The sequence below is a fragment of the Callorhinus ursinus genome, unplaced genomic scaffold (assembly GCF_003265705.2).
Source record: "Callorhinus ursinus isolate GAN/ISIS: 27379988/994484 unplaced genomic scaffold, GSC_fseal_2.0 scaffold4, whole genome shotgun sequence".
Taxonomy (NCBI): Eukaryota; Metazoa; Chordata; class Mammalia; order Carnivora; family Otariidae; genus Callorhinus; species Callorhinus ursinus.
The window spans coordinates 7,049,707-7,063,678 of NW_027397066.1; the positions used below are offsets into that span (position 1 = coordinate 7,049,707).

The following is a 13,972-nucleotide window of genomic DNA, read 5'->3' on the forward strand; positions in this document are numbered from 1 at the left end:
CTCAATGACACAGTGCAGAGGTTAAGAGCATGCATGGGCTCCAGGGACAGGTTGTCTAGATCTGAGGACTGGCATCATCTCTTACTATGTATATGCTCTTGTACGTGATATTTATCCGCTCTGCTTCAGTTTCCTCACCTACAAAGTAGCCATATTACTGGCACCTACTTTAGGTGTTTGTTAGGAAGAGTCAATAAGTAAATTCACCATAGATCTGTCCCTGAAACATGGTAAGTGCACAATAAATGTTTACTAATAATTCTATTGCTCATAATTTAATAGCAATCTATTTCATAACACTGGGTATTGATTTCATTCTTTGAAAATGATTATTACTCAGCACTTCTCAGCCAGGGCTCAGAAGCTCAGGTTTAACCATACAAATGTCAAATGGAGTCCCAAACTATCTATGATGCTACAGTGAATTATTTCTGTCCTGGATCAGATGTTAACTGAGAGAAATACAAAAAAAAAGGGAAAAGGAAAAGGTACCTGGTGAAGAATAAATGCTCATTTCCCTTCCTTTGTTGGACACTGTCAATGCCCTGCCCTGGTGCCCTTGGATGCCTCTTACTGTTTCTCTGTGCATCTCCCCCCATTCCCAGTGTGAAATTTCTTTCAATGACTCCTATTTGCTTTTTTCTTCCCAGAACTGCCCTTGGGCTACCTGAGCTGCTTGCTTTGCCCATCCCACAAAGAACACAAAGAACAACAGGTGCTGAGTTTAGACTCCTCCACCCCCTTTCCCTTCCCCAGTGGGCTAAAGGACAGCTGATTCCAGGCCTCAGATTGGAACAAACTCTGAGACTTAGCACACTCTCAAATTCCCCTGCATATCAGGCTAGCCACTGTCCAAAAGATGTTGCCTGGAGTCATATGCTTGCCTGGTTCTTTCCTTCCCCATCCTGCTTCCTCAGCTCCTTTTTCCAGTTTCTTTTGGGAGCACATCTTCAGTAAATGACTTACACCTAAATTCTCATGGCAGGGTCTGATTCTGGAGAACCCGAACTGTCTTAGTCCTGTTTGGGCTGCTATAATAAAATACCGCAGACTAAGTGGCTTATAAACAACAGAAATTTCTTATAGTTCTGGAGGCTGGAAGACTGAGGTCATGATGTCAGCATGATCAGCTGAGGGCCCTCTTCTGGGTTGCAGATTTCTCATTGTGCCTTTACTTGAAAGAAGGAAGCTAGGGAGCTCTGTGGGGTCTCTTTCAAAGACATTAATCCCAATTATGAGGGCTCCACCCTCACGACCTAAGCACCTCCCAAAGGCTTCACCTCCTAATACCATCACCTTGGGGAACTGGGGTTTCAGTGTGTGAATTTCAGGAGGACACAAATAGTCAGACAAGAGTATGAGCAAGACACTTCCTATACTTCTCCTTTTAGTGCCTCAGCTGATGTGGATTCCCTTGTCAAAGGTCTCCTCCCCCCTCCTCCCCCCTCCTTCCCCCTCCTCCTCTCCCATCCTCCCTCCTTCCCCCTCTTCCTCCTTCCTCTCTTCCTGCCTTTCTATGCAGTTCCCATCCCTGAAATAGTCCAGTCTTCATCTCACATTCCCTGTGCCTGTATATGACAGTTTAATAAAAACATTTTGTTTCTGAAGGAATGACTTTACAAGAAGAACCCTCGCTGGCCTTTCTTTCAGAAACAGGATTCTTATAATCAGGGGTTTCATGAAGGTGTCATGCCTTGGGAATCAAGAGACCTAAGGTCTAGACCTGATGCTCCTGAGGTCTCATGGTGTGACTTTGAGGTCTATGGGGTGTAGCTGATTTGACCCACTTCTACATCTGCAAAGTTAGGGTACTTGGGCTCTTATATTCCTTTGAGAATCCAAAGAAAACTATGGATTCTGTTCCCAAAAGAGAAGCCCTTTATGCACAAACACAATTTTATATTCAAATTCCAAGGTTTACTGGATCCTCTGGGAATCCATCACTGGGTCCCTTATGGGATGATTTCCAACGGTCTTTTTAGTTCTCATACTTCTGGATTTTCTCAAGTCTGTACAAACTTAATCAAGGACAGATTGCAAATGTTTAAGCATAAACTCTTCTGAAGCAAGAGTGGTTAGAACTGTTTTTAATTTGGGGTGGTTTTTTTTTTTTTTTTTTTTGGTTTGTTTTTTGTGGAATAAAGACAATTAGTGCCCAGAAGCAAGTAGGTATTTAAAAGTGCAATCCTCCCAGATGGGAGGAGAAAACACCTGGAAACAGAATACATCCTCAGCCCTTTTGTCTTCAGTGGGGATCTCCACACTCTCTGCAGTAGAACAGAGTTTGGAGCCTCACAACCAAAGGTCTCAAACCCATCTCCATCTGTCAGGTTTGTGTTTGGCCACCAGCAAGATACATAGCTCAGGTTTAAATTATTCCTCTGTTAAAATGGAAAAGACTCTCTTACTTCCTTATGGTATTGTAGTGAAAATTAAAAAAGACAATATTCATACTTGGCACATGAGTCTCCTCCTTTTCTATTTTGTTTCTAGTTTAGGTGTTCCTCTTCCTTTTCCTGTCTGAGAGGGTGATGTTCCCTGAGTACTTTCATCCTTGACCTAGTAATCGTCTTAACATTTATACTCTCCTTGTGTTCTAATGCATTGCTGATGACTTCCAAGTATTTACCTCCAAACTTGAACTCTCCCTCCACATTCCAGTCATATCATCAACCCCAGATAGATATTTTTCCCATGGTGTGAATTTCTGTGGCTTTGGTCTGTCTATTAAACAGGACTCCTCTTTTGGTACTGGGACTCTTTTCTTCTCAGGGATTTCCCTGACCCTGTTCCTTCTACTAGAGGGAAGGATGCATAATCCACAATTGCTGTTCAAAGTACCTCCTCACTCCACTCAGTGATTTTCCAGGGACAGACATGTGGCCCCAGTGAGGGCTGTTCAGAGCTCCTCTTTAGGAGTTGACATGGTTGTTGAAAAAGCAACGGGCCTCTTCAGCTGTGGTGATGGGTGGGTAGTACCATCTGGAGTTGTCAACCATTAACACTGCTGTGAAGAAGGAGCCCGAGAGTGAGGTAACAAAGGAAATTTGAGCTGAGAAGCTGAAAGAAAGATTATTTATGACTTTGGTTGAGTCTCTGAATCCAGCTGTGGCAGGTATAACTATGAAGCATTTCAAAACCAATCCAAAGCAGCTTACATAAAAATGGGAAATAGCTAATACAATTAGGAATCCATTGCATTAGATTAGGCTCATGGTGTCAAGTCAAGGACACCCAACATGTTGACTCATTCTCTCAGACAGTTCTCCTTTGTTTCCACTGGAGACACCAATATTCACCCAGTCATTCCAACTAATGACCCAGAGTCCTCCTTAACTACCTCTGCTACATTCTCTTTATATCCATTGGATCCACCAGTCCTGCTGTTGGCTCTCCGTTATTTCTCCAGTTGCCCAAATTTGTTCCATCTCAACTCTCGCCACCTAGTTTAAATACCCACCACCTTCTCTTTGCGTTACCTTTAGAATTTCCTAACTAGTCTTTTTGTCTCTGGTCTTGTTTCATGTTACTGTGATGAAACCAAAGAAAATAAATTGATGCAAAACTCATCTGACCATGGCATTCATCCGCTTTAAACCCTTTGATATCCTGTTACCCCAGGATAAATACCAAACTCTTCACCTGGTACACAAAATCTTCCATGTAATGTTTAGCTATCTCTGCTTTCCACATCACCATCCAGAAATAGCACTCTTTGTAGTTACCCATGGACAAACCCACCTCTATGCTGTTGCTTATCACATTGGGAAGGCAGCATAACCTGCCTCTATTAAAAGTTAGGCTTTAGAATGTGTGTACTAACTTCTACTTGAGCAAGCCACTTATCCTCTCTAGCCTCCATTGTCTCATTTGAGAAATTGGGATGGTTTCATGAGCATGTTGCCATGAGAGTTTAAAGCTTCCAGATCCAATTTCAACAGGTGTGTGTGTTTCTGGGGGTTGCGGGGTAGGGGGGGACGGGTACTGTTTTGCATACCAGTAATTGTTGAGATGCCAACTGGGTGTCCTACAATTCAATTCAATTCTGGCACTACCCAGAGAGAGCATCAGATTCTATAGGTTAAGGGCTCAGTCCTACAAGACTATCCCCCATTTCCTCCTCCCACTACAGTCGCAAGCCCAGGTTGTCGCCTGTGCTTCTGACCAATTGGCTATAGATTGGAGGTTCCAACGACCCCCCAACCTTGGGTTCCATTAATTTGCTAGAGCAACTCACAGAATTCTGAAAAGCATTTTACTTACTGGATCACTGGCTTATTATAAAAGGAACAGCCAGATGGAAAAGAAGCATAGAGCAAGGTATGTGGGAAAGGGTGCAGAACTTCCCTGCCCTCTCAGACATGTCACTCTCCCAGCACCTCCACATGGTCACCAACCCTGAAGTTCTCTGAACCCCATCCTTCTGGGTTTTTATGGAGGCTTCTTTACCTAGTCATGATTGATTGGCAGATATTCAGTCTCCAGCCCCTATCCCTTGCAGGGGTCAGTGGTGGGACTAAAATTTCTAACCCTCTCATCAAAGCATTGGCTCCACTGGCAGCCAGCCCCCATCTTTAGGCAAAGTCCAAAAGTCCCCTCATTAGCATAACAAAAGACATTCTCAACACTTAGGAAATTCCAAGAGGTTTTTTTCCTTTTTATTTATTTATTCATTTATTTATTTATTTTTAATTAACATATAATATATTATTTGTTTCAGGGGTACATGTCTGTGATTCAACAGTCTTGCACAATTCACAGCGCTCACCATAGCACATACCCTCCCCAGTGTCCATCACCCAGCCACCCCATCCCTCCCACCCCCCTCCATTCCAGCAACACTCGGTTTGTTTCCTGAGATTAAGAGTCTCTTATGGTTTGTCTCCCTCTCTGGTTTCGTCTTGTTTCATTTTCCCCTCCCCTATGATCCTCTGCCTTGTTTCTCTACGTCTTCATATTAGTGAAATCATATGATACTTGTCTGATTGACTTATTTCACTTAGCATAATACCCTCTAGTTCATCCACATCGTTGCAAATGGCAAGATTTCATTTTTTTGATGGCAGCATAATATTCCATTGTGTGTGTGTGTACACACCACATCTTCTTTATCCACTCATCTGTTGATGGACATCTAGGCTCTTTCCATAGTTTGGCTATTGTGCACATTGCTGCTATAAACACTGGGGTGCATGTGCCCCTTCGGATCACTACATTTGTATCTTTGGAGTAAATACCCAGTAGTGCAATTGCTAGGTCATAGGGTAGCTCTATTTTCAAAATTTTGAGGAACCTCCACGCTGTTTTCCAGAGTGGCTGCACCAGCTTGCATTCCCACCAACAGTGTAAGAGGGTTCCCCTTTCTCCGCATCCTCACCAACATCTGTCGTTTCCTATCTTGTTCATTTTAGCCATTCTGACTGGTGTGCAGTGGTATCTCATTGAGGTTTTGATTTGTATTCCGTGATGCCGAGTGATGTTGAACACTTTTTCATGTGTCTGTTGGTCATTTGGATGTCTTTGTAGAAATGCCTGTCCATGTCTTCTGCCCATTTCTTGATTGGATTATTTGTTCTTTGGGTGTTGAGTTTGATAAGTTCTTTATAGATTTTGGATACTAGCCCTTTACCTGATATGTCATTTGCAAATATCTTCTCCCATTTTGACAGTTGTCTTTTGGTTTTGTTGACTATTTACTTTGCTGTGCAAAAGCTTTTTTATCTTGATGAAGTCCCAATAGTTCATTTTTGCCCTTGCTTCCCTTGCCTTTGGCAGTGTGTCTAGGAAGAAATCGCTGTGGCTGAGGCTGAAGATGTTGCTGCCTGTGTTCTTCTCAAGGATTTTGATGGATTCCTGTGCCACATTTAGGTCTTTCATCCATTTTGAGTCTATTTTTGTGTGTGGTGTGAGGAAATGGTTGAGTTTCATTCTTCTGCATGTGGCTGTCCAATTTTCCCAACACCATTTGTTGAAGAGACTGTCTTTGGAAATTCTAAGAGTTTTAGGAGAGGGATGAAGACCACATACATATTTCTTATTAGAGTTCAAGAGACTTTGTGAAAAGCACATGGTACAGCACTGGAAGGCAATTAGATTTGGTGTTAGACAGTATTTCCTCTGTCTAGAATTCTCTCGTTGCTGAGTTTATCCCACTGCTCCTCTTACTCGGCTCACTCTTGCTCAACCTCTGACTCCGCTCCCATATCATCTCTTTCAGAGGGCATTCCAAGACCCCTGGGGGAGTGGGAGGCTGCTTCTGTGTTATGTGGGACCATGTTTATCACTGCTCTTGCCTCGTTGGATCCTCAGCCTCCCCTTCTCATCTGAGCTCCCTGGCGGCTAAGAGAGTATCTTGATCTTGACATCTCCAGTTTCTAACAACTTTTGGATTTAGTTGAATAATAATGTTACCTTCCTCAGCCTCTGACGGGGAGTATGAGAACTGAGCAATAGCCATACTCATTTCCTTGGGAAATGAGCCATACTGAGAATGAGCCATACTCATTCTCGCTTGCTATTTTTCATTCGTTTTTCCCAGTACACATAATTTAGAGCTATTATACCTGTCTGCTTCCATCCTGTTACGCTTGACAGGTAACACATTGGGAAAGACAGGACTTGTGAATGCAAATGAATAGAAACAACTTGACAGACACTCTCTTTTCCTTCCAATAAAAGCAGCTCTTTTCCTGTTGTTCATTGACCTTGTAATGATGGATAGTGAACATCAAATCAACATCTTTTCTCATGACAGCATGTTGACTAGGCCCAGCCACAGAATCTAAAGCTTTCCGCAAGAGAGTGAGTCTAGGGGAATGTAAAACACTTGGCTCCTGCCAGGTTTTCTGCCTTTTACCCTCCTCCCCGCAGCCCTCAGTGAATGGATGATGTCCTCCTAGGTCACTACACGTGGCTCCTAGGTCATTACAATGTCTAGGAATTACTGAGTTGGAACTAGAATGCTCAGGGGAAAAGGCCCGTGAATCTAGTTTGTTTCATGAATCAGAACCCTGAAAGCTGCTTGGTTTTGGTAGTGAGAAAGGCAATGGGTTTGGAAATGACTTTGAATGTCTATCTCTTTCCTAGATGAAGAAACCAGGACTCTGTCAGGTTAAATAACCTTCTCAGGATCACCAAGCTATTAAATGTTAATATTGATTTCCCACAAGGGCTGTCGGAAGGAGAACATTATTTAAGGTATATATAACACTTAGCAGAGTGCTGGCACTCAGAGCATCTAATGCCTTTTTGCATGCCCGGTAAAGGAAAGGCTGGTCCTAAAATGGTACTATAGTTCACTTTTCAGATTTTCAGTGTTTCCTCTGAGATGGGTGCTCTGTCACTCTTGTCCCCATTTCTCACATTTTCACATGTAGAAGGCATTTTATGCTCCATTGCCCAGAAGTATAGGAGGAACACCCAGCTCTCTTTCCCACGACTCACTCTTGCCCAGAGACCATTAGTCCTGTTATGTCCAGGGGGAATGAACTGAGGATGCCTGGTGGCCACCTTGATGCTCATCTTTTTCTGATTCGCCTTTGCCCACAGGACACAGGCTCTCTCCTGCTTCCTCTTGTGGTATTTACAAGGACAGACAGGTCCTGTGGGGAAGGTTGTGTTCGTCCAGTGGGATTAGGGACAAGGTTTCAGGTCTCTATATCAGTGTGAACTACCAGGAGGCCATCATGACCACACATACAAACCACATCCACACTCCCTCCAATTTACTATGTCAACTGCCTCTGTCTGACTTCTGTGTTTTCTCACAGTTGATCCAAATTTGGGAGTGGATAAAAGGGCTTTAGGAAGGCTAATTAATAGTGCTAATATCTTGATTCATTGGCCAGGGACTTTGAGACACAAATTTTGGCGTCTGGGAATAAAATTAATGAGGAGGAAGATCAAGGCTTTGGGCTTAGCCAGAGTGTGAAACCTCAGATTTTAATATAATAGCAGTTGGTGGGACAGAGTTTATTTCTGCATTTCTCACAAGTTAGCAGCCATCTTTATTTGATCAGGCTGATTAGGACTTAGGAAGCAGGAGTTCTATGATGGTCTATGGCTAATCCCAACCTGGCCTGGGCATGTGTAGCCATTCCCTTGGCAAAGTGTGGCTGAGGCAACCATCATGGGAAAATCATCCTTGAGCTCTGCTTAAGGCTCCCCCAAGTAGGCAAATCTTTCCCGCATGGCTGACTAGACCTTGCTGGATATCCCTGTTTTTACTGTTTCTTAGCCAAATCTGCAGGCCAGAACTTTAATATAAACAGACAGCTATATTTTGTGTGGGGCTGAGAGCATTCCTGTAGGCTTCATGTAGGTCATATGAAGTTAACCACACACCAGCTGCCCCAAATTCAGTTCCTATTTATGCTGTTTAGAATTGTATTCAGAGCCAAGGGTGGGAAACATTTAGCTAGCTAAAGAAATAGCAATCAAGTATAATTAAGGACTTTGTTCAGATCTTAATTTGAACAATACATTTTCTGATTATTAGGGATATTTGAATTTGGACTGGGTATTAGAAAATATCAAGGAGTGATTTATAATTTTGTTAGATGTAATAATATCCTGACTTATGTAAGAAGATGCCCACTTTTTAAAGAGATGCCTATTGATCTATGTAGGAATTTCATGTTTGCTATTTTAAAAAGAAGACACTTTGAGTCTCTAAATCAATGTGAAATATGGGGAAGTGTACAGTGACTACACATATAAATTGTATTTTGTTAGATGTAATAATAGCATCAATAATAAATCAAGCAAATAGAGTTCAGGATAGCTCAATGATTCGCTTTATTAATAGCCCCAAGGAGAAAAAACATAAGATCATCTTAATGCGGAAAAGATATTTGAAAAAAATTCAACAGCCATCTGAAAAGTAATTATTAGGTGGTAGGTGTTAAAGTTCATTATAAAGCTTCAATAATTAAGGGTGCAGTACAGGAGGAGAAAACCACACATTAGTGAGACAAGACCGTATGTTTGCATAGAGACCTATACACATATGGAGATATATTAGACTAAAACAATAGCAAGTATCATTGTATTCCTAATCAGCAGAGTTCTCAGCCCAAACCCACCAACCTGGTTGAGAATGAAGCGTCAGAAGTAAACCAGTTACTAGTACTCTTTAATATCATTCTGAATATACCAGGTGGAGCAGTGGAATGGCCAAAAGAAAATAAGAATGAAAATAAGAAACTGAGCGTTGCTGGAGGGGAGGGGAGAGTACGGACATGGGTAACTGGGTGATGGGCATTAAGGAGGGCACATGATGTAATGTGCACTGGCTGTTATATGCAACTGAAGAATCATTGGTAGATGAACTTTACCTCTGAAACTAATAATATACTATAATTGAATTTATTTTTATTTATTTTTTTTTTTAAGATTTTATTTATTTGACAGAGAGAGATAGCGAGAGCAGGAACACAAGCAGGGGGAGTGGGAGAGGGAGAAGCAGGCTTCCCACAGAGCAGGGAGCCTGATGCGGGGCTCGATCCCAGGACCCTGGGATCACGACCTGAGCCGAAGGCAGATGCTTAACAACTGAGCCACCCAGGAGCCCTATAATTGAATTTAAATAAAACAAAATTAAAAAACAAGAACTGGGTAAAACTATTACTTGCCATAATTATTTCTAAATCTTTATACTGATTTTTACATGGATATCTTGGTATCAGTCATTCCATCTACCAATTCTAATCTAAGAAATGTAGCTAGTCCAAAAGTATCATAGACCAGAAAGAAACAGAGACTTTACAGGTAATACAATGGATCTAAATTCATATCTTTCAATAGTTACTCTGAATGTAAGTGGGCTAAATGCTCCAATCAAAAGACACAAGGTATCAGATAAAAAAGCAAGACCGATCCATATGCTGTCTACAAGAGACTCATTTTAGACCCAAAGACAGCTCGGGACTGAAAGTGAGGGGGTGGAGAACAATTTATCATGCTAATGGACATCAAAAGAAAGCTGGGGTAGCAATCCTTGTATCAGACAAATTAGATTTTAAGCCAAAGACTGTAGTAAGGTCTGAAGAGGGACACTACATCATACTTAAAGAGTCTATCCAATAAGAAGATCTAACAATATAGGGGCGCCTGGGTGGCTTAGTTGGTTAAGTGTCTGCCTTTGGCTCAGGTCATGATCCTGGTGTCCCATGATTGAGCTCTGCATCAGGCGCCCTACTCAACAGGGAGTCTGCTTCTCCCTCTGTCCTTCACCCTGCTCATGCTCACTTGCGCTCTCTGTCTCTCAAATAAATAAATAAAATATTTTTAAAAAACAATCATATATAATAAAGTAAAAATAAAACTAAAAAAAATTAAAAATTAAAAAAATTAAAAAAAAGACCTAGCAATATATATATGTATGCTCTTAAGTTGGGAGCAACCAATTATATAAACTATTTAATAACCAAACTAAAGAAACAGATTGATAATAATACAATAATAGTAGTGGACTTCAACACCCCATTCACTGCATTGAACAGATTAAGCAGAAGATCAACAAGGAAACAAGGGCTTTGAATGACACACTGGACCAGATGGACTTCACAGATATATACAGAGCATTCCAAACTAAGGCAACAGAATACACATTCTTTTAAAGTGCAAATGGAATATTCTCCAGGATAAATCACATACTGGTCACAAATCAGGTCTCAACCAGTACCAAAAGATTGGGATTATTACCTGCATATTTTCGGACCACAATGCTTTGAAATTGGAACGTAATCACAAGAGGAAATTGGAAAGAACTCAAATACTTGGAGGTTAAAGAGCATCCTACAAAAGAATGAATGGGTCAACCTGGAAATTAAAGAAGAATTAAAAAAATTCATGGAAACAAATGAAAATGAAAACACAGTTGTTCAAAACCTTTAGGATGCAGCAAAGGTGGTCCTAAGAGGGAACTACAGAACAATACAAGCCTTTCTCAAGAACTTAAAAAAGTCTCAGGGCTCCAGGGTGGCTCAGTCAGTTAAGTGTCTGCCTTTGACTTGGGCCGTGGTCCCGGGGTGCTGGGATCGAGCCCCGCGTCAGGCTCCCTGTTCAGTGGGGATTCTGCTTGTCCCTCTGTGCCTCCCCCCACTTGTGCACACTCTCTCTCAAAAATAAATAAATAAAACTATTTTTAAAAAAATTAGAAAAGTCTCAAATATACAAGCTAACCTTATACTGAAAGAAGCTGGAGAAAGGACAGCAAATAAAGGTCTAAACCAAGTAGGAGAAGAGAAATAATAAAGATTAGAGCAGAGATCAATGAAATAGAAACCAAAAGAACAGAACAAATCAAGGAAACTAGAAGCTGGTTCCTTGAAAAATTAGTAAATTGATAAACCCCTAGCCAGACTTATCAAAAAGAAAACAGAAAGGACCCAAATTACTAAAACTGTATTTCCTTGGTGTTGGTCATTTTCTCTCCTCTTTCACTCATGATTTTAAGAACATATTATGAACTACTATATGGGCAATCTGGAAGAAATAGATGTATTCCTAGAAACTTATAAACCACCAAAAGTGAAACAGGAAGAAACAGAAAACCTGAATAGACCCATATAACCAGCAAATTAATTGAAGCAGTAGTCAAAAATCTCCCAACAAACAAGACTCCAGGGCCAGATGGCTTCCCAGGGGAATTCTACCAAACATTTAAAGAAGAACTAATATTTATTCTTCTGAAGCTGTTTCAAAAAAATAGAAATGGAAGGAAAACTTTCAAACTCATTCTATGAGGCCAGCATTACCTTGATCCCCAAACCAGACAAAGACCCCACCGAAAGGAGAATTACAGACCAATATCCCTGATGAACATGAATGCCAAAATTCTCAACAAGATCCTAGCCAATAGGATCCAACAGTACATTAAGAGGATTATTCACCACGACCAAGTGGGATTTATTCCTGGGCTGCAAGGGAGGTTCAACATTCACAAATCAATTAATGTGATACATGACATTAATAAAAGAAAGGACAAGAGCCATATGATCCTCTCAATTAATGCAGAAAAACATTTGACAAAATACAGCATCCTTTCCTTGTTAAAACTCTGCACAGTGTAGGGATAGAAGGAACATACCTCAATATCATAAAAAGCCATATACGAAAAGCCCACAGCAAATATTCTCAACAAAGAAAATCTGAGAGCTTTTCAGGAACATGACAGGGATGCCCACTCTGACCACTGTTGTTCAACATAGTACTAGAAGTCCTAGCCTCAGCGATCAGACAACAAAAGAAATAAAAGGCATTCAAATTGGCAAAGAAGAAGTCAAACTCACATTCTTTGCAGATGACATGATACTTTATGTGGAAAATCCAAAGAACTCCACTGCAAAATTGCTAGAACTCATACAGTAATTCAGCAACATGGCAGGATAAAATCAATGCACAGAAATCAGTTGCATTTCTGTATACAAACAATGAGACAGAAGAAAAAGAAATTAAGGAGTCTATTCCATTTACATTTGCACCAAAAACCATAAGATACCTAGGAATAAACCTAACCAAAGAGGTAAAAGATCTGTACTCTAAAAACTACAGAACTTATGAAAGAAATTGAGGAAGACACAAAGAAATGGAAAAACATTTCATGTTCATGGATTGGAAGAACAAATATTGTTAAAATGTCTATGCTACCCAGAGCAATCTACACATTCAATGCAATCCCGATCAAAATACCATCAACATTTTTCACAGAGCTGGAACAAATAATCCTAAAATTTGTACCAGAAAAGACCTTGAATAACCAGAGGAATGTTGAAAAAGAAAACCAAAGCTAGTGGCATCACAGTGCCTGACTTCCAGCTCTATTACAAAGCTGTAATCATCAAAACAGTATGGTACTGACACCAAAACAGACACATAGGTCAATGGAACAGAATAAAGAACCCAGAAATAGACCCTTAACTCTATGGTCAACTAATCTTCGACAAAGCAGGAAAGAATATCCAGTGGAAAAAAGACAGTCTCTTCAACAAATTGTTTTGGGAAAATTGGACAGCCACATGTAGAAGAATGAAACTGGACCATTTTCTTACACCACACACAAAGATAAACTCAAAATGGATGAAAGACCTAAATGTGAGACAGAAATCCAACAAAATACTAGAGAAGAACAGAGGCAGCAACCTCTCCAATCTCAGCCACAGCAACTTCTTTCTAGACATGTCTCCAAGGACAAGGGAAAGAAGAGCAAAAATGAACAATTGGGACCTCATCAAGATAAAAACTTCTGCACAGCAAAGGAAATAGTCAATAAAACCAAACGGCAACCTACGGAATGGGAGGAGATATTTGCAAATGACATATCAGCTAAACCGGTGTTTACCACAAAGATAAAAATGTAGTCATCTGAAGGGACACCTGCACCCCAATGTTTATAGCAACAATGTCCACAATAGCCAAAATGTGGAAGGAGCCGAGATGCCCATCAACAGATGAATGGATAAAGAAGATGTGGTATATGATTATGCTGAGCAAAATAAATCAGAGGACAATTATCGAATGGTTTCACTCATATGTGGAATAGGAGAAACAGTCCAGAGGATCATAGGGGAAAGGAGGGAAAACTGAATGGGAAGAAATTAGAGGAGGAGAAAGACCATGAGAGACTCTTAACTCTAGGAATCAGACTGAGGGTTGCTGGAGGGGAGGTGGGTGAGGGGATGGGGTAGCTGGGTGATGGGCATTAAGGAGCACATGTGATGTGATGAGCACTGGGTGTTGTATGCAACTGATGAATTATTGAACTGTACATCTGAAACTAATGATGTACTATATGTTGGCTAACTGAATTTAAAGAAGAAAAAGGAAAAAATGTGGCTAGTTGCAACTTTAATTTCTAGAAATTAATGGGGTAAAAAAAGCTATACAAACAAGAAACATTTGAAATATAGTGGAAGAAAAGATATTTATACTATCAAGATAAAATCATTAAACACTTAAGAATAAGCCTAAG

At 40.7% G+C, this 13,972-nt stretch overlaps 1 long non-coding RNA gene across 1 annotated transcript in view; it reads left to right on the forward strand.

Annotated features, from left to right (window-relative positions):
* LOC141372569 (uncharacterized) overlaps positions 1–7,191 on the forward strand; it is a 149,957-nt gene extending 142,766 nt beyond the window's left edge. The window contains exons 3-4 of the long non-coding RNA XR_012377851.1: positions 651–715; positions 7,087–7,191. This is a non-coding gene — a long non-coding RNA (uncharacterized lncRNA). The remainder of the gene's footprint in view (positions 1–650; positions 716–7,086) is intronic.
* The last annotated feature ends 6,781 nt before the right edge of the window (positions 7,192–13,972 follow it).